This window comes from Salmo salar, chromosome ssa19 (genome assembly GCF_905237065.1).
Source record: "Salmo salar chromosome ssa19, Ssal_v3.1, whole genome shotgun sequence".
NCBI classification, from domain to species: Eukaryota; Metazoa; Chordata; class Actinopteri; order Salmoniformes; family Salmonidae; genus Salmo; species Salmo salar.
Window position 1 is genome coordinate 61,627,974 of NC_059460.1, and position 26,971 is coordinate 61,654,944.

Below are 26,971 nucleotides of genomic sequence, written 5' to 3' on the forward strand. Positions count from 1 at the left end.
CTGTTTTCGCTTTGTAGTAATGGGGTATTGGGTGTAGATTGATAAAATAATACATTTTAGAATAAGGCTAAAGTAACAAAATCACAAGAAAATAAATCAAGGGGTCTGAATACTTTCCAAATGCACTGTACATCCACCATCTTCTACCTGGACTTTCAAAGGTAGACTGCGATATGATGAAGATGTTGAAAGCACATAGTGGGTGAATTTCCACAACTACTTAGGGCGTTGAAGCACACGGCTCAATTTTGCCACTGTTTTGGTCCCGTGGCTACCACGTAAAAGTGTAAAGCAAACCCCGATGTTCATGTGACAAACTGTGTGACAAACATTTCACCTGTCGCAATATCTTTCCGCTGCTCGTGGCAACGTAATTTCTGGATATTTTTCCTCGCACATAACAAGCTGGTAAACTATTTTACTATTGGAATAGTACATTTTTAACGATGGCGCCGGAGGGGAGGGCTGCCGTCTTAACCAACCACGCAATTTCGTTTTTTCAAGTTGTTCCTAACTTTTTTTGGACATTATGTTGCTGCTACCGAGCTTCAAGTTCCACATCACCAACAAACTAACATGGTCCAAGCACACTAAGACAGTCGTGAAGAGGGCACGACAAAACCGATTTCCCCTCAGGAGACTGAAAAGATTTGGCATGGGTCCTCAGATCCTCAAAAGGTTCTACAGCTGCACTCTCGAGAGCATCCTGACGGGTTGCATCACTGCCTGGTATGGCAACTGCTCGGCCTCCGACCGCAAGGCACTACAGCGGGTAGTGCGAACGACCCAGTACATCACCGGTGCCAAGCTTCCTGCCATCCAGGACCTCTATACCAGACGGTGTCTAGTCATAGACTCCAGCCACCCTAGTCATAGACTGTTCTCTCTGCTACCGCACGGCAAGCGGTACCGGAGCGCCAAGTCTAGGTCCAAGAGGCTCCTAAATATTAAACCATTTTGAAAAGAAGGTTGACGATATCCGATCCTCGTTTGCTAAGTCAAACGACACTGCTGGTCCTGCTCACACTGCCCTACCCTGTGCTTTGACCTCTTTCTCCCCTCTCTCTCCAGATGAAATCTTGCGTCTTGTGACGGCCGGCCGCCCAACAACCTGCCCACTTGACCCTATCCCCTCCTCTCTTCTCCAGACCATTTCCGGAGACCTTCTCCCCTTCCTCACCTCGCTCATCAACTCATCCTTGACCGCTGGCTACGTCCCTTCCGTCTTCAAGAGAGCGAGAGTTGCACCCCTTCTGAAAAAACCTACACTCAATCCCTCCGAAGTCAACAACTACAGACCAGTATCCCTTCTTTCTTTTCTCTCCAAAACTCTTGAACGTGCCGTCCTTGGCCAGCTCTCCTGCTATCTCTCTCAGAATGACCTTCTTGATCCTAATCAGTCAGGTTTCAAGACTGGGCATTCAACTGAGACTGCTCTTCTCTGTGTCACGGAGGCTCTCCGCACTGCTAAAGCTAACTCTCTCTCCTCTGCTCTCATCCTTCTAGACCTATCTGCTGCCTTTGATACTGTGAACCATCAGATCCTCCTCTCCACCCTCTCCGAGTTGGGCATCTCCGGCGCGGCCCACGCTTGGATTGCGTCCTACCTGACAGGTCGCTCCTACCAGGTGGCGTGGCGAGAATCTGTCTCCGCACCATGCGCTCTCACCACTGGTGTCCCCCAGGGCTCTGTTCTAGGCCTTCTCCTATTCTCGCTATACACCAAGTCACTTGGCTCTGTCATATCCTCACATGGTCTCTCCTATCATTGCTATGCAGACGACACACAATTCATCTTCTCCTTTCCCCCTTCTGATAACCAGGCGGCGAATCGCATCTCTGCATGTCTGTCAGACATATCAGTGTGGATGACGGATCACCAGCTCAAGCTGAACCTCGGCAAGACGGAGCTGCTCTTCCTCCCGGGGAAGGACTGCCCGTTCCATGATCTCGCCATCACGGTTGACAACTCCCTTGTGTCCTCCTCCCAGAGTGCTAAGAACCTTGGCGTGATCCTGGACAACACCCTGTCGTTCTCCACTAACATCAAGGCGGTGACCCGATCCTGTAGGTTCATGCTCTACAACATTCGCAGAGTACGACCCTGCCTCACACAGGAAGCGGCGCAGGTCCTAATCCAGGCACTTGTCATCTCCCGTCTGGATTACTGCAACTCGCTGTTGGCTGGGCTCCCTGCCTGTGCCATTAAACCCCTACAACTCATCCAGAACGCCGCAGCCCGTCTGGTGTTCAACCTTCCCAAGTTCTCTCACGTCACCCCGCTCCTCCGCTCTCTCCACTGGCTTCCAGTTGAAGCTTGCATCCGCTACAAGACCATGGTGATTGCCTACGGAGCTGTGAAGGGAACGGCACCTCCATACCTTCAGGCTCTGATCAGGCCCTACACCCAAACAAGGGCACTGCGTTCATCCACCACTGGCCTGCTGTCCCCCCTACCTCTGAGGAAGCACAGTTCCCGCTCAGCCCAGTCAAAACTGTTCGCTGCTCTGGCACCCCAATGGTGGAACAAGCTCCCTCACGACGCCAGGACAGCGGAGTCAATCACCACCTTCCGGAGACACCTGAAACCCCACCTCTTTAAGGAATACCTAGGATAGGATAAAGTAATCCTTCCTTCTAACCCCCCCCCCCTTAAAAGATTTAGATGCACTATTGTAAAGTGGTTGTTCCACTGGATATCATAAGGTGAATGCACCATTTTGTAAGTCGCTCTGGATAAGAGCGTCGTCGTCCCCCCCCAGAACACTGCTGCTACTCTCTTATCTATGCATAGTCACTTTCATAACACTACCTACATGTACATATTACCGCGAATCCGGTGCCCCCGCATATTGACTCTGTACCAGTACCCCCTGTATATAGCCCCGCTATTGTTATTTACTGCCGCTCTTTAAATAGTTATTCATCTTACTTTTTTGTTGTATTTTCTTAAAACTGCATTGTTGGTTAAGGGCTTGTAAATAAGCATTTCACTGTAAGGTCTACTACACCTGCTGTATTCGGGCGCATGTGACAAATAAGATTTGACAGTGATTTTGCGGCTTGTTACTCATCTTTTTGTGTGAGATAAAGTAAACGTGGACAGTTCTTAACTTCAAAGTGCGCCTCTGCAAAAATATTTCAGCAGCAGCCGATGCAATGGGAAAGAGCAGTGGCCGCTGGTATCTTCTTTCCTAAATCCAATAAGAAGGACTAAGCCGTTGCATCCCTGATGTGTCGGTCTTCACCTCAACTTTGAGCCGAGGGCTGTGAGAAGGGCCCGATCATCGGCATTAGCGAATAAGAATTGGGATGTGTGCCAGTGAGAGGTGCTCCGGAGCACAGAGAAAGGAAAGAGTAGTGCGAATTTGACCGGCAGAAGTAAATTATAATTATATTCAGCCCAAGGGCACAACCGCAAGGCATGGATTTTGGGGGGCTAGTAGTGTAGTGGAGGGTGAACGCAGTTTACACGGGTTACCCACCTTTTGCATAAAAATGCATTGCAAGTATAGGGAGCATTACTGTATTCACCACAAACTCCTTTCAGTTTAGGCATCTAGATTTACCACCACATCACTGATTATCACCATCAAAAGGGGGAAATGTCTTTGTCCTTTATCCAAAAGTGACCTACTGTGGTATAGGATAATAGATCAGGAATGTGATATTCAATTCAGTCAATACAGGAAGTAAACTTAAATTCCAACTCCAATTGTCCTAATTGAAAAGCAGTGAGGAAATTCATTTTCACTAATCTAGACGCATATTATTTTCGTAACACCACGCCCTCCTGAACAAGCTCTTATCTAATCAATGAACCGGTATCTCATTTACATCTCTGGGGCTGCGTCCCAAATTGGCACCCTAACAGCAGCAGCATCAAGCACCATATTGCACATTCGATTGCACCAATCAGTCAGGGACTGTGGCGTGCCTCGCAGATAGGCATGTGTTGAATTGATCTGCCGTGGGGGATCAGGCTGGTCTATACACGTGTTGTAGGAAACGTCAGCTCAGGTGGTGATCCATTTCTTCCCTGACAAATAAGAAATATTTGAGGGTGAATCTCGAATTTTGTTTGCTTGATTCCTCCGAGGTTCCTCCCCTATGATTTTCTCCTTGAGTAGGGAGGCAAGGAGAGGGGCACAAGAAATCAAGAAAATACAATGGAGATTCACCCACTGTATTCAGTATTAGCCACTCCCACAAAGCTGTAGTAGGCTGATCTAGCTGGCAAACAAAGCAAGCCATGTGGTAGAAAGGTCACAGAGAAGGGGAAGCAGAAAACTACAGGGACAATTAATTAAATAAGCCTAATTTACTGGTGGCCAGGCCTGGGTCACATTTAGTAGGCAAGCATTGCGGAAGGTTGCAGATTAACATGTGATGACTACAGCTGATGTGATACATTTTTTCTAACATGTCAGAGGTATGTGTCCTATAATATATTACAACAATCAACAATGTTGTGGCCTGCTGAACGCAGCCCTGGAGCATGTCCATTAAGCAGCAAACAGAAGAAAACAGACTGAAACGGGGGACTAACAGAAACAGGGAGGGACTACATTTCAGTTGCAAAGCATTTTCTAACGTTTCTGCTGTATGCCCTATTGAACACGACCCAGATAGTCTCTTTCAACCAAATATCCCCACCCTGCATAGAAAACTGCTGGCTTAAGGATCAGTGACCTCAGTTATCAGAGTGAAGGTCTAAAGGAGGAGGGACTGATAACTGAGCAGGGAAAATCCTCCCTCCCAATAAACGAGCTCCATCTTGCCATCTCCCATCCAGCTTCACACGCCATCCTCCCCCACCAGCAGCACTCACTACCAGCCTGTTTTTGTTCTGTCAGCACATTCCCCAATGTGGCTCTGTCCTGGACACAGCACATATGTTATACACGGTAACCAGCACTACAGCATAATACTAACCTTGGCTTACAACACCAAACACCCTGCAATAGTCGTGCTAAAGGCTTCCAAAAACCAGCAGGCTAGCCAACAGCAGAAGGCTTGATGTTCAGGGCCAGGCAATGTCCAGCATCACAAGCACACCTTCATGGGGAAGGACGCAGACTTAAAATGTAGATGTCAATGCTACTAGGGCTGCAACGGTCATTCAAGGCCTTCAGTTGGGCCATCTCAATCACCGACTGGTTGTCACCTATGTGACCAACTTCATTGTGTTCTAGTTTGAGAAAAATCTGTTTAATCTCAATTTGACAAAAATAGGCCATATATGATTATTTGGGCATGTGCATTACAGAAGGGCTCCAGAATACGACCAATTTAGCTACATTTAGTTGACTGATGTAGCTGGCAAGGTAACGGCTGTTTAACTTAACAGAAGAAAAAAAAACTACTGTTCATTCCCAGTGCTGAGCTAGTAGTGTAACGTTAGCTAATGTTTCAACCCCTCGACTGAGGTGAATTAGCTAGCTAGTAGCTAACACAGCCAGTTCTGATCTAGCCTGTAGCTATCAGTCTGATATTAATAACTGCCACCTCATATTGCCATCTAACAGACGTTGTTCAAATGTAAATTTTTTATAGCCTTTTTGTCCTGTTTGAACAGATGTAAATTAATTTAGCTAGCTTTCACCAGTTGATGTACCGTTAGAGAGCTGGCCAAAACGAAGCATTATTTTTACCTCATTCACACTAGACCTGAATCAAACAATGAAACTAGCGGCCAAACGATTTTAGACCAACAATTGACCTTTTTTTGTGCAATGTGAGTTATTATTAATGTCAGTATAGCACTGTAATGTAATTGATTTGTCAGTTTCACTAGCTAATTCCCTATTTTTCACACTGACACGGTATAAACAGCTCTACAGGCTTCACTGTCATGGTGCAGTGTCAGTGCAAAACACTATGATCATCATGTCTTAGCAGGATCAGATGGTGACAGGTGTCCCAGCAGGGTCAGAGTTCCAGGGAAGACCAGTCTACGGAGCTCAGGTGAATTTTGCAGTAAATTCACAATATCAGTGAATGATACAAAGCTCCATCTTGAGTTGATGGGTAGACCTACAGTAGCTACAGGACAGCAGTTTAAGCTTAAAGTTAGTTTGGGATCTGAGCTTAATGGTAATTTCAATTATTGATTGATTCTATTCTTGGATAATATAACGTATAAATATACATCAAGGTAATTCTTTGTCATGCCTCATCTTTGGAGGATCAGAGGGTGACGGGTCTCAGCAGGGTCAGGCAGCTAGGGAAGACCAGGCTGTGATGCAGCGAAGGTGAATTTTTGCAGACGCAACACTTTATTTTCTCTGTGCAGCAAACACTGGAGAAGCCAGACGCTTCAAAGATTGACACTATTTCACGGCAGTCTGACAAACCTCCAAACTGTAACAAGGGTTGACAGAGGCTTTTCCCAATGACAATGCATGTAAAACATAAATATGAGGAAGACCTGGTAGAAGCTATTGATGATGAATGGATACTGATATGTTTGCATGCCAAATTCATATAATCTCAGACAAACTGCAGTAATTTAAGAACATCCATAGAACACACTATATGCCAGTGTAACTGAATAACATGCAGAGGAATTACATTTCTGAGTGCTGGAGGGGTAAACACAAAAGGATACATATATGGTCTTGAATTCAGGCAGAGTATTTTCTTTTATCTGAGCATGTTTACAGATTCTCACTTCTCCCCGTTTTTGTTTGCTTGTTGATACTGGAGACTTATCAAACAAAACAGTGTAACCAAGCATCCAAGAAATGCATTGCCATTAATTGGAAGGTTGGTTATCCTCCCACAATGGATGGCAGAAATGTCAGGTTATGCATCAATAGATTTGATTTAATACAAGATTAACCTCTCTTGGGTAGGGGGCAGTATTTTGACGTCCGGATGAAGAAGGTGCTCAGAGTAAACTGCCTGCTACTCAGTCCCAGAAGCTAAGATATGCTTATTATTAGTAGATTTGGATAGAAAACACTGAAGTTTCTAAAACTGTTTGAATTATGTCTGAGTACAACAGAACTCATAAGGCAGGCAAAAACCTGAGAAAAAATTCAACCAGGAAGTGTGGAAATCTGAGGTTTGTAGTTTTTCAAGTGATTCCCTATCCAATATACAGTGTCTGGATTTGTGTGGATTTGGATTACTCGACTGAACACGTGAACAAAATGGAGGTATTTGGACAAAAAGTTGAACTTTATCAAACAAAACAAATATTTATTCTGGAACTGGGATTCCTGGGAGTGCATTCCGATGAAGATCAAAGGTAAGTGAATATTTATAATGTAATTTTTGTCATTTCTGTTGACTCCAAAATGGCAGGTATCTGTATGGCTTGTTTTGATATCTGAGCTCTGAACTCCGATTATTGCAAAGTTTGCTTTCGCCGTAAAGCTTTTTTGAAATCTGACAGCGGTTGCATTAAGGAGAAGTGTATCTATAATTCTTTGAATAACAGTTGAATATTTTATCAACGTTTATGATGAGTATTTCTGTAAATTGATGTGCTCATTCACCGGAAGTTTTGGGAGGCAAAACATTTCTGAACATTACACGCCAATGTAAAATGGGGTTTTTGGATATAAATATGAACTTTATCGAGCAAAACCTACATGTGTTGTGTAACATGAAGTCCTATGAGTGCCATCTGATGAAGATCAAAGGTTAGTGATTAATTTTAGCTGTATTTCTGGTTTTTGTGACGCCTCTCCTTGCTTGGAAAATGGCTGTGTGGTTTTTCTTGTCTAGGCTCTGTCCTAACATAATCTAATGTTATGCTTTCACCGTAAAGCCTTTTTGAAATCGGACAATGTGGTTGGATTAACGAGAAGTGTATCTTTAAAATGGGATATAATAGTTGTATGTTTGAGAAATTTGAATTATGAGATGTTTGTTGTTTTGAATTTGCCGCCCTGCTATTTCACTGGCTGTTGAATAGTGTGTCCCGCGGGTGGGACGCTAGCGTCTCAGATGTCCCAGAGAGGTTATTAATAAAGACAATCAAAAGTCTTTGAACTAGATTATTATTTTTTTTAGGCTATTGGTTAAAGGTGTAACAATTTTGATTATTGAATTACCTTCGATCTAGTTCAGTCTTCTCAATCACTTAAACATATTTAACAATGACCTCTTACCTAGCTTGATGACTGGGGGCTTTTGTTGTTCTGAGTAGAGACGACTAGAAGGGCCATGAGTCACATGGGATTGATACTGGAGACTTATCAAACAAAACAGTATAACCAAGCATCTAAGAAATGCATTGCCATTAATTGGGGAAAGAATGCAGGAAATTAGCTTTAGACACACACATTTTCTCCCCAACTTCAATGGAGATTTGCTCCCATGACTCAAGAGAGCCGGTGAGCTGTGCCACAGAGTTCCTTTGGCTGCGCTCTGCTTGGAAGGGTGGGGAGGGGCGAGAGAGGTTCAGGGGCCGGTGTGTATGACAGTCTGTGTGGCACGGAGGGAGAGCGAAAGTAGCCAAACCAACTCGTGTTGCTGCCATAAGTTGTCCATCATACCATCTGGTTGTGCCCGTCTTGACTGCATCAAATTGTTGTAAAGCTAACTAGCTACAGTATGTTAGTCAGCTAAGTTAGCCTGCTAGCTAAAGTAGCGAGGGTAATTGAGGCGTCATTCTACAACAACTCCATTCATACGAAACAGCAGTCTACCTGTTTAGTTGATCATTGTAGCCTACTCCTTATTTAGCCAACTTAATTCCATAATTTTTATTCCATTTAGCATTGATTAGAAATCTCCCACTTCACTTTCCACACATGGAGCCTCAGACTAATTTTAACGGCCTTTTAAAGCATTCTAGTAGTTAAATAGTTAACACAGACACACACGGACGCAGCGGTCTAAGGCACTGCATCTCAGTGCAAGAGTCATAACAGTCCCTGGTTCGAATCCAGGCTGTTTCACATCCAGCTATGATTGGGTGTCCCATAGGGCGGCGCACAATTGGCCCAGCGTGGTCCGGGCCGTCATTGTAAATAAGAATTTGTTCTTAACTGACTTGCCTAGTTAAATAAAAGGTCACACAGCAAAAAGTTATTTTGTTGGCATTTACGCATGTCCCTACTACCAGTAAAACCATCAAAACCTATTTCTTTCACTTACTTGCTGTTTCGTTGTTCATTTGTTCAGTCATTTCATTCTCAACCAGGATTTCTATGGAACGGTGTTTGGTTCACATAACCCGGTGCGGTAGCTGGCTGCTTATAACGTTAGCTTTGGGCAACAGGGTTAAGTAGCTGGCTAGCTATTTATTTTCATGAACTGAAGTTCAATTTCAATAGGCGAACAAGTGGCAACCTTGTTAATGCTTACAAGGATTCCTAAATCATTGCTAAGAATTAGGGCTGGGCGTTATATCGATATAAAAAATATATCGATATATTTTAAATGTGATATGAAATTAGACCATTTCGCATATATCGATATAGTTCAAATTTGCACTTTGATCCTTGCTCCAAGCAAGCTGCAGACCCGGAGCTCTCTGCGCTGCTCCCCGCGCCTCCTCTTTCATGCACAGAGGGGGGAGGGGCAGGAACAGACACTTCAACAAACATGGAGGAAGCAACAGCGTCTGCGGAGCATTTTGAGGAGGAATTGGTTAGTAAAAGAAAAAGCATTGGCTCAGTAATTTGGAGATGGTTCGGATTCAAAGTATCAGATGAGCAACAAAATCACGTTATATGTAGGCAGTGCCATAAAGTTACAGCCAGGGGTGGAAGCACTACAAATCTTTTTCACCACCTAAAACAGTGGCACAAACTGCAATACGAAGAGTGTGTGAAACTGCGCGCTGCAGAAGCCCCAGCCGCAAGCCGTCGACAACCCGAAAAAGCTCCAGCCCCGAAACAAACCTCACTGCGAACTTCATTTTCCCGCAGTGTGCCTAATGTCTACCTCAAGACAGCATTACTGTTTATCAAAGTAAAAAAAGAGGGGGAAAATGTTTATTGAGTTGATAGTCTGTTTCTTGTGCAACTGGTTGAGGCTGTTCAGATAAGAAATTAAGTTAACAAAAAGCAAATGGTAATCTCAGGCTGATGTTTAAAAAACATTTTCTCAAACTGAGCACTTTATTTTGTTCTTTATTTATATATAATTGCTGCCCTTACTAGGGTTTGTCATATTTTATTATTTTGTAATGTTCGTTATTTGCATCTGTGGATTTGTTAGAAAGGAGAAGAAATCTGTAATTTGATTTTAATAAGCCATTTAAAGTTGTCAAACTAAAAAAAAGTTGACTTTTCTCAAATATATATAATATTTATTTCAGAAAAAGATATAGCCTATAAAATAAAATAGGCCTTTTTGTTTAAGATATTTTTATTTATTTAAATGTGCACCTTATGGAGCTTTGATTTCAAAAAAGGTACTCCTGTTGTTATACAGTGTTTATGTTTACATGTTATTGTTATTTGAACAGCTGAGCATTTAATCTGAACCAGGTGAAGAGCCCTGTTTATTATTTATTCATTTGATTTTTCAACTGTTCACTGAAATAGCCGGTTTCAATAAAACTACTTGAGACATGTCATATCTGGCTTTGACTTTGACTGAACATTTGCTCTCACTTTGCGGAAAAAATATCGGGATATATATCTTATATGGATATTCAGCCTAAATATATCGGGATATGACTTTTGGTCCATATCGCCCAGCCCTACTAAGAATAATGAAAATGACTGCAGTTTCTACTGGTCATTGTTTTCAGGCTGGTTGGATTGGTGCTAGCTAGGTACCAAGCTACAGCTAGCTACCCCAGAAGTTGCGGACAAACAAGTTATGCTTTATTACCAACGCGGTATTGTAAACACATCGTTCGAGTCTTGGGTTTGCAGACTTTTTTGTACAGCTTTGACAGTGCTACTGTATCTTTTTTGACACGCAAAGACCCAAACGACATTCCATAGTATGTATGTCGTTTAGGTAATAGCAGTGACGCTATTACTGTGTAACTCCGGTAGGGAAACATCTGAAAAATAGCGCACTTGGTAGTGTGTACCGATGCTCGACCAGTCGGCGATAGCCAACATCACACACGACAGAGAACGGTTGATTGTCAAGGGCAATGAATTCCATTATCTTGGCTTTAATGGGTCTCGCCTTTGAGTTGTCTCGCTGAAAAGTTCTTACTTTTTCAAATGACTGCTCGACTTGACTGCTCGATCCACACAGCAGACATTGTGTGGGCTAGGTTAGGAATGCTGTTGCACGTGTAGCGCAACATTTTACGTGGCGTCAGTACGTCATGTACCGATGTAACATAGGTATGCACGGTAGCTTTGACATTGGTTTTTAACATCGTGTTAAACTAGACATCGGGCGACACCGATGTTGGCATTTTTAGCTAATATCAGCCGATTCCGATATGTCCACCAATATATTGTGCATCCCTACCCATAACATTTCAACATGGAAATAGCTGTTGTATCATTCAGCCTACAGTAGCAGCCAATGTGTGGTATTCAATGCCTACGTTCCACGAGACTGAGAAAGAAAAAAAATATGCAGGGCTTGTCCTTCAGGAAAGTAGTAACCGAAAATGCGTTTGATGCAAGAAACCACTTTACAAAATAAAATTCATTATTTCCATACCATTATTACAGAAAATCCGACAAATTATGCTATGCCTATTGGCTACTTAGCTTATTCAAGACCATCTCAAAATATAACACTTCCCCTTTAAGACAAAAAAAGCTCTTTACCCGATGAGCTTTTCAAAGATGGCTAGAAATGCAAACATTTCGTGATCTTGTTGGAAGCAACCAGTCCCCCCCCCATTGTTGACTAGAAATTAGCTATAACTGGGCTAATAACTCTAACTAGCAAAGAATATGAACAAATGTGCATGCGACTACATGCAGCTCTCAATTTGATCTCAAAACAAGCGCATCTACTTGCGACCGCTCATACTGTAGCCTAAACAGTCCAGTTCAAAGTGAATGTCACAGATCCATATATGGCCTACTGCAGCTCTGATTGGTTATTGCACACCGGTCTGTGTAGAGTATGGGCCTGAGTCGTGTCTGTCAATGCAATAGAATCCTACTCCAATGCACTCTGCCTAAAATAACATTTCTTGCAGTTAGTTTTGCATACTAAGTATTGGATAGTTTGTTTTGGTATATTACATTGAAAGTGGCTAATATTACATTGATTTGATAACAATTCCCACAGTAGAGCGAAACATTGATAGTGTTAAGGGAAAACTGTAGAAAGTTGAGTGAAGTTCAATCTTGTGCTTCTCAGTCTCATTTCTTCTGCGCAACAGTCCGAGGGGAGATGGTCTCGTGCAGCTTAGAAGGACCATCGTTTCCAAGTAATAGAATACAAACGTCAGTCAGGATATTCAAATAACCGTACCCATCCCTACGGCTAACTAGCAGCATATTATATTTAGCAGCAGATTATATTTTGCGTTTTGATTTGTCATCTCCTTAGATGGTGAATTGGCCCCAAATGAATAAGTGTAATATTTCTACACAAAAAAAAAAACGTTAGCAAATTAATCTCCATTGAACAAAATAAATCTTCAATTTCGGAGCCCTATTTTGAGAGTAATATGTACACCTAGCAGCAACAGCCTAATTGTCAACCCAAAATTCATCACAATCATTGGTTTAAATTGGATAGATGAAGCAACTTATTTCATATAGCTCTGTGAATTACTTAAAACACTTTTTCTATTGTGTGACGCAGCGACAATTTTGGTGTGATCAAGTTATCAGCTGGTGCAACCAACAAAAAACAAAAAGTGAAACGTAACTTCTGGAGCAGAGTAGGGTGTGGGCGATATTTCGATAATCATCGTCAATAGACCATACTGACAGCCATCGCTGATGGTGGCAAAATCGTGATGGCTGACGATGGTTTAGTGTATTTGAACTTGACTGGCACCGCACAGTAATGAACAGAGTTGGGCTGTGCTCAGCAGGGCAGCACGAGTGACATTGAGCAATTCACCTATTCCTATAGCCCATTTCAATTTGATAATAAAAGCAACAGTCAAAGAAGCTCCATGTGTACCAAGTGAAGTGACAGCTCACTAATGAATTTTTTTTACATTTATTTATTTCACCTTTATTTAACCAGGTAGGCCAGTTGAGAACAAGTTCTCATTTACAACTGCGACCTGGCCAAGATAAAGCAAAGCAGTGCGACAAAAACAACAGTTACATATGGGATAAACAAACGTACAGTCAATAACACAAAACTGTATACAGTGTGTGCAAATGAAGTAAGGAGGTAAGGCAATACATAGGCCATAGTGGCAAAGTAACTACAATTTAGCAAATTAACACAAGTGATAGATGTGTAGATGAGGATGTGCAAGTAGAAATACTGGTGTGCAAAAGAGCAGAAAAACAGGAACAAATATGGAGATGAGGTAGGTAGTTGGTTGGATGGGCTGTGTACAGCTGCAGCGATCGGTAAGCTGCTCTGACAGCTGATGCTTAAAGTTAGTGAGGGAGATATAAGACTCCAGCTTCAGTGATTTTTGCAATTTGTTCCAGTCATTGGCAGCAGAGAACTGTAAGGAAAGGTGGCCAAATGAGGTGTTGGCTTTGGGGATGACCAGTGAAATATACTTGCTGGAGCGCGTGCTACAGGTGGGTGTTGCTATGGTGACCAGTGAGGTGAGATAAGGTGGAGCTTACCTAGCAGAGACTTATAGACGACCTGGAGCCAGTGGGTTTGGTGACGAATATGTAGTGAGGGCCAGCCAACGAGAGCATACAGGTCACAGTGGTGGGTAGTATATGTGGCTTTGGTGACAAAACGACTGGCACTACATCTAATTTGCTAAGTAGCGTGTTGGAGGCTATTTTGTAAATGACATCGCTGAAGTCAAGGATCAGTAGCAGTCAGAACAGTCCAGAGTGGTGATGCTAGTCGGGCAGGCGGGTGCGGGCAGCGTCGGTTGAAGAGCATGCATTTTGTTTTACTAGCATTTAACCTGTTGGGTCTAGGGGGCAGCATTTGCACGTCTGGATAAAAAAAATGTACCCGATTTAATCTGGTTACTAATCCTACCCAGTAACTAGAATATGCATATACTTATTATATATGGATAGAAAACACTCTAAAGTTTCCAAAACTGTTTGAATGGTGTCTGTGAGTATAACAGAACTCATTTGGCAGGCAAAACCCTGAGACATTTTCTGACAGGAAGTGGATACCTGATGTGTAGTATTGACTTTAAAGCTATCCCATTGAAAAACACAGGGGTTTAGGAATATTTTGGCACTTCCTATTGCTTCCACTAGATGTCACCAGCCTTTACAAAGTGTTTTGAGTCTTCTGGAGGGAGATCTGACCGAACAAGAGCCATGGAACGGTGATGTCCCATTAGACACCTGGCGCGCTACTTCATGTTGGGTACCCTCGTTCCAATACGTTATAAAAGGCTATGCATTCGTCCACCTTGAATATTATTCATGTTCTGGTTAAAAAGGCCCTAATGATTTATGCTATACAACGTTTGACATGTTTGAACGAACGGAAATATATTTTTTCCCCTCGTTCATGACGAGAAGTCCGGCTGGCTTACATCATGTGCTAACGAGACGGAGATTTTTGGACATAAATGATGAGCTTTTTTGAACAAAACTACATTCGTTATGGACCTGTGATACCTGGAAGTGACATCTGATGAAGAGAATCAAAGGTAATGGATTATTTACATAGTATTTTCGATTTTAGATCTCCCCAACATGACGTCTAGTCTGTATCGCAACGCGTATTTTTCTGGGCACAGTGCTCAGATTATTGCAAAGTGTGATTTCCCAGTAAGGTTATTTTTAAATCTGGCAAGTTGATTGCGTTCAAAAGATGTAAATCTATAATTCTTTAAATGACAATATAATATTTTACCAATGTTTTCTAATTTTAATTATTTAATTTGTGACGCTGACTTGACTGCCGGTTATTGGAGGGAAACGATTTCCTCAACATCAATGCCATAGTAAAACGCTGTTTTTGTATATAAATATGAACTTGATAGAACTAAAAATGCATGCATTGTCTAACATAATGTCCTAGGAGTGTCATCTGATGGAGATTGTAAAAGGTTAGTGTATCATTTTAGCTGGTTTTATGGTTTTGGTGACCCTGTCTTTGACTTGACAAAACATTACACACAACTCTTGTAAATGTACTGTCCTAACATACTCTAAATTTATGCTTTCGCCGTAAAACCTTTTTGAAATCGTAAAACGTGGTTAGATTAAGGAGATGTTTATCTTTCAAATGGTGTAACATAGTTGTATTTTTGAAAAATTTGAATTTTGACATTTATTTGGATTCAAATTTGCCGCTCTTGAAATGCACCTGCTGTTGATGGAGTGCACCACAGGTGGCACGCTAGCGTCCCACCTAGCCCCAAGAGGTTAAGAGCAGTTGGAGGCCACGGAAGTAGCGTTGTATGGCATTGAAGCTCATTTGGAGGTTTCTTAACAGTGTCTAAAGAAGGTCCAGACGTACACAGTATGGTGTCGTCTGCATAGAGGTGGATCAAAGAATCACCCGCAGCAAGAGCGAGATCATTGATATATGCAATACAAGATGGGATTAAAGTTACGGAATTAATATTAAGCAAAATGAAAAAAAGACGAGCAACCAACAGGTAGGCTGTTTATTCTGAATGGAGTTGGGGGGTGGGGGGGGGCACAGCATGTAGCCTAGGTAGCTAGCGGACTACTTTAGCTTAGCTAACTTCTCTGGTTTGAGATGGGATGATAAATAACATTAAATTGGCTTGGCTGGGCTACTGTGTCTCTCCCTCCCTATCCTGTCCGCTCCAACGCTGCAGCACAACTGGCACGTCTCTCCCTTACTTTGCTCCATGTGCGTGCCACACAGACACCTGTTCCATACTGAAGCTACCCCCACCAGAAATTAATATTAGGAAATATTAGCCTCCACATAGCCACTGACCATGCTTTCAACAACATTCATCTTTTGTTATGATTCGTCCGGTTATCGAATGCGATATACGCCAATGGTGCTTATAGCAGTTATTTTTATTTGGGGGTTGGGGGTGATACCATCAAATATCACTGTTTTACAAGTACATAATCACAGTAGGACAAAGGTTGACATTGCCCATCCTTACTGCAGAGAGAGATTGAGTTTATTGGTAATTCCATCAGACATGGTTAAAACAAGTGTCAGGGAACATCCCTTCTAAAATGAGATATGAACTAACACCAGTGGTGGAAAAAGTACCCAACTGCCATACTTGAGTAAAAGTAAAGATACCTTAAAAGAAAATGACAAGTAAAAGTCACCTAGTAAAATACTACTTGAGTAAAAGCCTAAAAGTATTTGATTTTACATATATTTAAGTTTCAAAAGTAAATGTATAAATAATTTCAAATTCCTTATATATTAGGCAAACCAGACAGCACCATTTGTTTTTTAATTTGTTTTTATTTTACAGATAGTCAGGGACACACTCCAACATAATTTACAAATGAAACATTTGTGTTTAGTGAATCCGCCTCGTCAGAGCCAGTACAGATGACCAGGGATGTTCTCTTGATAAGTGCGTGAATTGGACCATTTTCCTGGTCTGCTAAGCATTCAAAATGTAACGAGTATTTTGGGTCAGGGAAAAAATATGGAATAAAAAAAAAAAACATTTTCTTTAGGAATGTAGTGAAGTAAAAATAAAAAAATAGTAAAGTAAAGTACAGATACCCCAAAACACTAGAGTACTTAAGTACTTTACTCCACTGATTAACACAGTGCTAGCTGAACCCAAAACATCTTTAAAAATCAAATATTTTCTCACATTGTTATATGATACGATTATTACACCTACATATTAACATTCATTTTAACATCAAAATAGTGTTAAATAAGCACAGCACTAATTCATTAATTAATAACATGAGTACACCTATCCCCATTTTACCATGAGTCCTTAAATGACCAAAGTAATTATTTTTTCAGTCAGCCACATTCTGCAGATGGAATAGGGAGCTTATGATTGTGTAATTATGTAAAGCGCACTCAGAAAGTACTCTGACCACTTTACTTTTTCCATATTTTGTTATGTTCAGCCTTATTCTAAAATTGATCAAATTGTAAATTGAGGGGGGGGGAAGAGACAATAACAAAGCAAAACATTTGTATTTATTTTTTAAATACGTTCGCAAATGTATAAATCAATAAAAACTGAAATATCTGTCGCATTATAAACAACGTGTGAGCTCTGTTCCAAATTCTCCCTTCATTTTGTTATACAGTGTTGGGATGGCGACTTGGGAGAAATATGTGCGAGGTGGAATCTATCTACTGTCCAGCTTGCTTATCATCTTCTTGAAACCATCTTTGCTGACTGTGTAAATAGGAATCATGTCTAAAGCTATAAAGTAGGGGATGGTTCTTCTTCAAACTATTGAATAAATGTGAGGGAAGCAGCAGAAAAGGACCATCCAATTCTGGTTTATCGATCCCACCACTCACCATCTACAGAGTTTCTGGCTGCTTCTCACAAAAGCATAGTTTGAAATATGGCAGTTAAGATTAGAATTTTGATTACAATGTGCATAAAGGCTGGAGTTGTTTTAACAAAATAGCCTATCTACATTTTTCCCCCCCAGCTCAGGTTTACTCACGAGGCAATGGCATACAACGCAGCGTAGGCATAGCCTTAGGGCTGACCCCAATTAGTCGACTAGTCGATTGTTTGGTCGCTAGGGTGTTGGTCGACCGAGATTGTTTTAGTCGGGCAGTAACAAATATACACACATTTGCACCCATCTCAGTGAACTAATCCATTGCGAAGGCTTAGACTAAAATATAATTTATGCTTGATCCGAAAATGTGGTCGGAGGCTCTATATGGAGGGTGTGAAGCAATTGCGGAGCCTCCAGAGACCAAATCGAGCTCCGTACCACATAGCCATGCACGTCCAAAAATGTTTTAACAATACGGAAGGCTCTGTATAGCGCCACATTGACATGATTGGTTGATGGTAGGTGGGGGCAGTACATCCTGTAGAAAACAAACTTTCTTCCTTGACAACAGTTCTGCACTCCACCGTGAAGCACAAGAAGTATGAATGCCCCGACTTCTGCTCAGGCCATATCACCATAAATGCTGCATGGCCAATGCAAACATCGGATTGACCATGCGCCCAGACAGACAACGGACCTCCCTCTCCAGAAAGCACTCCTGCCAATTTGTGAACATTCATTGTTTCATAACTTCATTGTGTGAATTGTTTGCATTTGATTGTTACTGTATATAAATTCCCCCATTACATATATCACCAGTATTACATTTACTGTTAATTCATAATCTACAATGTTTGTTACTTTGGTCACTTCCTTTATTTTAATGCATTCAATATTATTCCAGTCTTCCCATTCTCACTGTCAGAGTGGACACATTGTTTGCTGAGTGCACAACCTTCGCTACACTTGTGAGAAACACGTTTTGGTTAATGTCATTCCATTTACGAGTTTCATCAATCTAGTCATTGTCTTTTGTTTGGAGCGCTCCTGTTAATGTTAAATAGCTGTAAAATAGTCATATGTTTGAGAAATTGAAGTAATAGCATTTCAAAGGTTTTGAAAATCGCGCCACAGGATTCAACTGGCTGTTACGTAGGTGGGACGAATTCGTCCCGCCTAGCCCAGAGAGGTTAAGTAAGGACGTGCACACATAGAAGTAGGCCTTTTGGCTACCCGGCCTGCGAGCAAATGTAGGCATATAAAAAAGGTGCCCATTTGGGGTTTCTGATAGTATTTCTGATTGGCTTAACGCACCACCACTAATTTTACATTTACGTCATTTAGCAGACGCTCTTATCCAGAGCGACTTACAAATTGGTGCATTTACCTTATGATATCCAGTGGAACAACCACTTTACAATAGTACATCTATATCATTTTTTTGGGGGGGGGGGTAGAAGAATTACTTTATCCTATCCCAGGTATTCCTTAAAGAGGTGGGGTTTCAGGTGTCTCCGGAAGGTGGTGATTGACTCCGCTGTCCTGGCGTGTGGAGCTTCTCAAAGTAATGTTTTCACCTCAAAATTAACTGTTTTTATATCCATTGAGAATTACAATATCTCAATCCATTTGAAAAATCTTTCTAGCCCTCTCCCTTTCGATAATCACTCAGCATTAAAGGGAAAAATGTCATGCTCTGATACAATGAAAACATCATAAAAAGTGCATCAAAGCTGGGACCAAGAAGCTGTGTGTCAGTCTATCTCAAGGCCATCAGACTGTTAAAGCCATCACTGGCACCTTAGAGGCTGCTGCCCTATATACATAGACTTGAAAAATCACTGGCCACTTTAATAATTGGAACACTAGTCACTTTAATAATTAGGGATGCGCGATATATGGGGGAATATATTGGAATCGGACGATATTAGCTTTGGCCGATGTCTAGTTTAACGCCAATGTCAAAGCTACCATGCATACCTATACAACATAGGTACATGACATAATGACGCCACGTAAAATGTTGCGCTACACGTGCATCACAGCATTCCTAACCTAGCCCACACAATGTCTGCTGTGTGGATCGAGCAGTCAACAAGTCAAGCATCATTTGAAAAAGTAAGAACATTTCAGCGAGACAACTCAAAGGCGAAATCCATTAAAGCCAAGATAATGGTATTGATTGCCCTTGACAATCAAACGTTCTCTGTCGTGGGTGATGTTGGCTTTCGCCAACTGGTCGAGCACTGGTACACACTAACAAGTGCGCTACTTTTCAGATGTTGCCCTACCGGCGTTACACAGTAATAGCGTCACTGCTATTTGCTTCACAACATGCATATTATGGAATGCCGTTTGGGTCTTTGCATGTCTAAAAAGATACAGTAAGTACTGTCAAAGCTGTAAAAAAAAAAAAAGTCTGCAAACAAGCAACGATATGGACACGAACTATATGCTTTATTACCAACGCAGTATTGTAAACACAACTTGTTCGACCGCAACTTCTGGGTTAGCTAGCTTTAGCTTGGTACCTAGCTAGCACCAATACAACCAGCCTGAAAACAATGACCAGTAGAAACTGCACTTATTTTCATTATTCTTAGCAATGATTTAGGAATCCTTGTAAGTATTAGCAAGGTTGAGAATGAAACGACTGAACAAATGAACAACGATCAGCTCAGTAAGTAAGTGAAAGAAATAGGTTTTGATGATTTTTAGCTGGTAATGGAACATAAATGCAAACAAAATAACCTTTGGTCAGTGTGGTGTGTGTGTAACCTTTATTTAACTAGGCAAGTCAGTTAAGAACAAATTCTTATTTACAATGACAGCTCGGACAATGCTGGGCCAATTGTGGGCCGCTGACATTTTAAATATTTGTGTCGTTTTTCTTTGGCAAGGAAAATATCAGATATCGGTATCGGCCAAAAATGTAATATCGGTGCATCACTATTAATGTTTACATATTTTGCATTACTCATCTCATATGTACACACTGTATTCTTCTGTATTTTAGTCTATGCCGCTCTGCAATTGCTCGTCCAAATATTCATATATTCTTAACTCCATTCCTTTAAAATGTGTGTATTGTTATGAAATTGTTAGATATTACTGCACTGTTGGAGCTAGAAACACAAGCAGTTCGCTACACCAGCAATAACATCTGCCAAACGTGTATGTGACCAATAACATTTGATTTGAAAATTGGCCTAGCCAATTACTTCTTATCAGTACTTGACTGAAATAGGTTCCGGTACTCAGTTTGGGTGCTGGTACTGTTTATATTTAGGTCCAGGAGTTCCACAATACATTTTAGATAATATTCTATAAGAGGAACAAGAGCTCAAGCAGAAGAAAATTAGAGGTGCCGGTAGTCAGCTCCAGCCCAAGTCAAGCACTGCTTCTTATCCCCTGCACAAATAGCCTAAAGCTGTCTCTGTCCTGAGCTCACTGGCAAAGGAAAGTCTGAGGGCCCAGAATATTTTATACAATATTGCAAGTTCGCTGGCACAAGCTTTGGGCCGGACCCAAGTTAATACCCTACGTTTCAAGCTCGTTGCACAGGCCATGTATAGCCACGGTGATTTATAGGCAAATTTTAATCAGGATATTTTCTACCTGCATGCTGCAATGTTATTTGTTGGCTTTATGTAGGCTATTTTTTTTTTTTTTTTTAAAGAGTTGGCAATAGAAGTTACTTTTCAGATATGTATCATTTTCATTTAGATATAGATTTTGATTAACCACATGACAATGATTTTGAGATGTGAAGACATAAATTAAATTAAAACCATTACTGACATGCAGATCGGTAGAAATGGTATGATAAATTGGCATTCTACATGAGAAAGGTTGCAGACTCCTCACGAAAACCCAGCAGGAGCGGGAGAATAGTTGGGTCAGGTTAAGGTTTTCTACTTACCTAGATCTTTGGCGGCCTCGAGGCATTTGTCTCATTTCATCAAACAAGTTCAATGTATATAGTTGATTTTATTACGACATATAGGGTGTGTCTATTTGGAAAAATACACATTTAAGCATTTCAACCAATCAATTGGTTGAAAGCTCAAACGACTTTTGGCCAACTAAAATGATTTTTTAGTCAGGACAGCCCTGCATAGCCTAAAGACCTAGTTTATTTTTTTGTATGTACTCATTCAAGTTCACAGCGCAGACCAAACAGAGGTCCCTGTACCGAACGGTTCCGTAGAAATACATATACCGTTACAGCCCTAGAAACAAATATACTGAACAAAAGGACAACAGAAATCCCACTTCTGACACCACATGGTAAAAATCAATCACCACGTAATTACCCTTCATAAACTATGCAGGCATGATTGATGCTCAGCACGTCAATCACTACAAATTGACTGTTCGTGAGAGTCATTGGTTTTCAATACACATGAAAAAAGGCACCAAAAAATGGAAATGATGCATGAAACACTGAACGCTAAAGATAGCTTGCCATGTTGCCAGTGGGCTTGAATTGAGCTGTTCACTTGTTGGTTAACTCCTATCTTTAGAGGAAGAGTGAATAAGAGCCTGTGCATGGATCACAGCAGCACTAGGCAGAGGGTGTGGGGTACGAAGAGGATCAAATTCAGTTGGAGAGCTGCAATCATAAAGAGAAGAGGTTATGTAACTCTGGTTGTGGGTTCATGTTGGGGAGGAACTCGCTGGAGCTAAACAAATCCAGATGTGTCAAACAGGATGGGAAACGGTACACAACGGGAGGGGATACCAGAAAACTGCACAGTAATGCTGAGCAATAGCATGAGCTGCAAGCCATGGCCTCAGCCAACTTAGTTGGCTTGATTATTAGAAAACGTTGTACACATTTCTTTCACTAGGCTCATGTATTCTGAGATAAATCAGTTAGACCTAATCCAGTTCCTGTTTTAAGTTCCCTAGAATGGATAGAATTTCATCTTCAAGAGCAGAACTGCAACCTCAAACCAATTTAGACACGTTCTATTAGTGATGGGGGGATATCGTATTGTAACGTTTTGACAATATCAATATTTGTGTGCTAGCTGGCTGTACCAAAACAGCAGTATTTTCCTTTGAAACATGCTCACCATCTTTTTAAATAGGGAGCCAATTTGTTTTGAACACTTTTGTTTTCTCAAGGCTCTCTTGTTCCTCTGCAGCAGATGTATGGTGACCAATGTGCTTGGAACACCGAATTGCAATTAAATCACAGTATCGAATCGTAATACATTTAGAATCACAATACATATTGTATCGGTGCTTAAGTATCATGATATCGTATCGAGAGGTCCCAGGCAATTCCCAGCCCTACTTTATATTCACTATTAGGCCTATGTAATGCATGTGATGTAATGAGATTCTTGCCTCAGAAACACTGATTTCTCAATATGGGCAGCCCTCAGCCATGTAGGTTATTATGCTAAAATACAAATACACAACCAGGGAACAGGCCTGCTAGTATTCATGAAGAAAACCACAAACTGAACCTCTGTTTCTAATTAATACTGGGACATATCATAAGCATGGTAAACAGATGTTCACTTGAACTAAGAGGTATGGGAACTTGTCTCTACAATATAGGTCAATGTGTGACAAGATCCACTGTCAACAAAATGATGTGCCTAATCAGCAGTCCTGGACTGGTTAGTGCGCTTTACCATTTCAAGAGCAAGGATTATAGGCCAGGCAAATCCTAAATCTGGAATTTCGAAGCCAGTTACATTGCTGATTTCCACTCTTCCCCTCAAATCAAGGACTGATTTAGACCAGGGACACCTGGTGGGTGCAATTAATTATCAGACTTTTTTTTACCCCGAAACACAACCAAAAACCATGGAGCAGATAGGGCTGGGCAGTATACTGTATTGATGCACAGACAGGTTTGGGTTATTACTTTACCTTCTATAACGGTATTTGAATGTTTGGTTTGTTAAATGTGATACGGCGTGTGTAAGATCCATTTTTATAGTTTACTCCGCTACTCGAGTACTCTCCCCACACCGCTTTCCACACAGACCGAGCGCCGCCTCATCCCTCAAGGAGCGCATTTGCTGTTCCTCGACCTCGTGACACTTGCGTTCAGTTAGCATGGCCAATGCAACAATGTTGATGACAATGATGCGGTCTTCACTTTGCTTCTTAATATAAATCCACTAGCATTCTATAATTACACAATTATTTTGTTTCTTTGATCTGCAAATGGATAGTTTATTTTCTTAAGAAGTTGGGCCTAAATGTACCGAGTCAGAGCAAATGTAACGAGCTATATACAGCCTGATAATACCAGTAATGATATAGACCAAAATCAGCATGTTGTTTGTGCAACAGTATCTTCTAAATGAAAGAGGAATACGTGAAGCATGAATATGTTAGCCACATGAAGTAGCAAAAAGAACATTCAATGTCGCCAAAGACTATAGGGTCCCCTAGGAAACATCTCAACACTTTGGTTCCTACCCTGTCACAATAACTCCTCCCTGGCATTTTCATTCGCGTCATGTCAAACACTGTATTCAAAGTGCCCACTATTATATTCTAACTACAGAATTAGAATAATCATTCTATTTCCATTTATTCCAACAGTTCACACAAGTGTTTGGCTCTAAATCGCAAGTCAAATTGCAACTGCAAAAAAATAATGCTTAGATTGTTTGCCGATAGTGCAGCCCTACATGGCAGTGTGGAAATTCTCTCCAGGGAGTGTAGGAAATGCAGAAATTTATGAAAATGCTGAAAATTATTTTTAATTGAATTGAACAGTATGAAACAATCAGAATGGAGGAAGACCCATTGAAATCACTAAGAATGTATGTGTTGCCACCCTAGGGTCACACGCACTACTCAAAGCAAATGTAGAACTTTTATTCCAAAAACAAAATAAATGTATAAAAAAAAACATTTGTAATACTACATGATATGATGTTTTGGCCATATCACCCAGCCCTAGGAGCACACAAAAATATGCAGGAAGAGCAACTGTCAAGCAGTGAATCAAAATCATTTGGGTGGGGGTTAGACTATAGGTCCATTATGCTGAAACAAAACCACCACTGAACCCTCACCCTGTAGAAAAGGCTTAGGATATCGGTTTGGGAGATGTCAACCGTTGTCCTATCGTGATTATGTATCCATAAAGCATTGTGATATACTATCATATTGCCCCCTATTGGCCAACCCACAAAATGTTTCGCAAAAAAAAAAACGTACAAAAAAAAAAACTGTGCTATAATGCAAACTCGAATCATGAAGAAAAATCATGTTGTTGAAAGCCTGGGCAGAGGCTAAACAAACGCAAGCAAATATTTTCTAATATTCATTTCTGGCGAAGGAGCTTCAGGATGGAACAGGTTTGTGTGCGTGTGGTGCGCACGATTGAGCAGTGATAGTCTGATGAGGAACGGGATGTCTTAACATAGTGAGTTAGGTTTTACATTATCGGCTGGACAGAAGCAGTCTAGTCTTCAGAACTGAATAATAATTACTTTATAAAACAGTAAATAAATATTGTTCTCTCTCTCAAAGCTGTGATTGCCAATTCCTAGGCTTCCCTAGGCTAGGCCTAGGAGGATGGGTAATTGGCTATTAGGTTTTCAACCTCGCATGGAGGGTTTCCCCGGCTCGCATAAATACATTATTTCTTAATAAGCAAACTTGATTAAACTTGTCATTAGATTTTTCTATAGGTCATTGTTTGCTCTCATTCCCCTGACTACTTTACGTTTTTAGGATATTCAAACAAATTTAAGGAACCTTGTTACATGAATTATTTGATCGAGAGAAAGCAATGCATAAAACGATGAAAGCGTAGCCTACAGTAGAGCCCAAAGTCATAGCCTATCAGAGAGAGAAAAGGGGAATATAGGCTAAACATTTTTTTTTTTTACAGCAAGACGAGATAGTTAAGGAGTGTCGGTTATAAAAAATAAAAACAATGAATAGGTTCAGGCTATAGCCTAAGGCACCATGTATCCGACAGAGAAAGTCGCAGACAGAGACAGGCAGCGAGAAAGAGATTCTGACTGGACATTTTGTACTACTTTTTGGTGGAATCCTCCACTCCGCCTGGCCTACATTCCTCTCTTGCGTTCTGTATGTAACGTTTATTGAAATAGGCTATAGCAAATAGGAATAGACAAATTACTCGGATTTTCACGCGTGCTGCCCTGCTGTGCGGCGCCAGTATAGTTCAAATAGGCTAAACCAGGGGTATTCAACTCTTCCCTTACGAGGTCTGGAGCCTGCTGGTTTTCTGCTCTACCCGATAATTGCACCAGCCTGGTCTAAATTAGTCCCTGATTAGAGGAGAACATTATTTTTTTTTAAATGCAGTGGAACTGGCTTCGATGTCCAGAATTGAGTTTGAAGGGAATAAAGCATTGTCTGGTCACATATTGATGACATCACCATGCTATCGCACTAAGCTAGTCTACTTCCCATCCCAGGTACAACAAAGCTCTACCCAAACGGCAAACCTTTTAGGATAAAAATCCAATTCATTTGCTATAAATGGGGTTACCAACCAGTTCAAGTAGAACCATTTATCATGTAGTGATGTCTGCACATCACCCTGTTCCCATCCAGACAAAGAATCAGCCATGTCAATCTTTATGCTTGTGCCAGTAACTCAGGCTGTGTGGATACGAAAATATTTAGGCCAAAAGCAACAGGAAGGGACTGTAAAATAAGTTATCTGCTTTGTTAATCATCTACCAAACACCAAACAAGTCACCAAGTCCATTAATGCCGTTGACCCAACTGGCAGTCTATTTTCACTCTCAAAAACATTAAGCAGAAATGAGGCACTCTGGATTGCGCCTCGCGTGGAATACCTTTGAAAGCCCCCACAGAGGAAAAACCCATGAGAAAAAGTGGAAATGTGAAAACGATACCATTTGCATCAAGTCACATTTCTGCCTTGGTTTTATCTAAATCAAAACATGTATTCTGTATGTGCTCCCTGTTCTCTCTCTGCATATAAACAGTACATTCAGCTCTAGCCTTGGTTGTGGCAGTACACCACTGTGGATGGGGATTTAATAGATTCACACAGTGTACTCAGTCTCTCCAGCATCACACCCACACTACAACACCAGCTCTTCCAAGCAACTGGCGTTATAGCCCCCTTCCTGGAGTTTGACCCTTCCATTCAGGTAGATGGGGCATCTCTAATTGCCATTAGCACCTGTTAGCCCAAATAGAAGATTATGAGCACATCTGCACAGAGCACAGCCTTCTAGGTGAAAGCTGGGGACCCTTTGTACCGTGTAGATTAAGATCCCATTATCCTGAGTAGAATAGTTAGGGGAACACCATCTCACCTTCCATCTATGTTAGTCCCACTTTGTCCCCTTCTGCCAGGCAACAAACATCAAGAAGATTACATGATTTGGTTGACGAAAAGCTTTTTCAGCCTGTGATGCTGCTTGAGCCAAAGAAAAAGGGCATGGTAAGTCCCTTCTGCTCAATACACTGATGGTAACAAGGTGTAAAAAGAGTTTGTTTTT

At 41.3% G+C, this 26,971-nt stretch overlaps 1 protein-coding gene across 4 annotated transcripts in view; it reads right to left on the reverse strand.

Moving 5' to 3' along the window:
* Positions 1-26,971, reverse strand: part of kansl1a (KAT8 regulatory NSL complex subunit 1a) — a 60,497-nt gene that overhangs the window by 21,084 nt on the left and 12,442 nt on the right. The window lies entirely within an intron of this gene.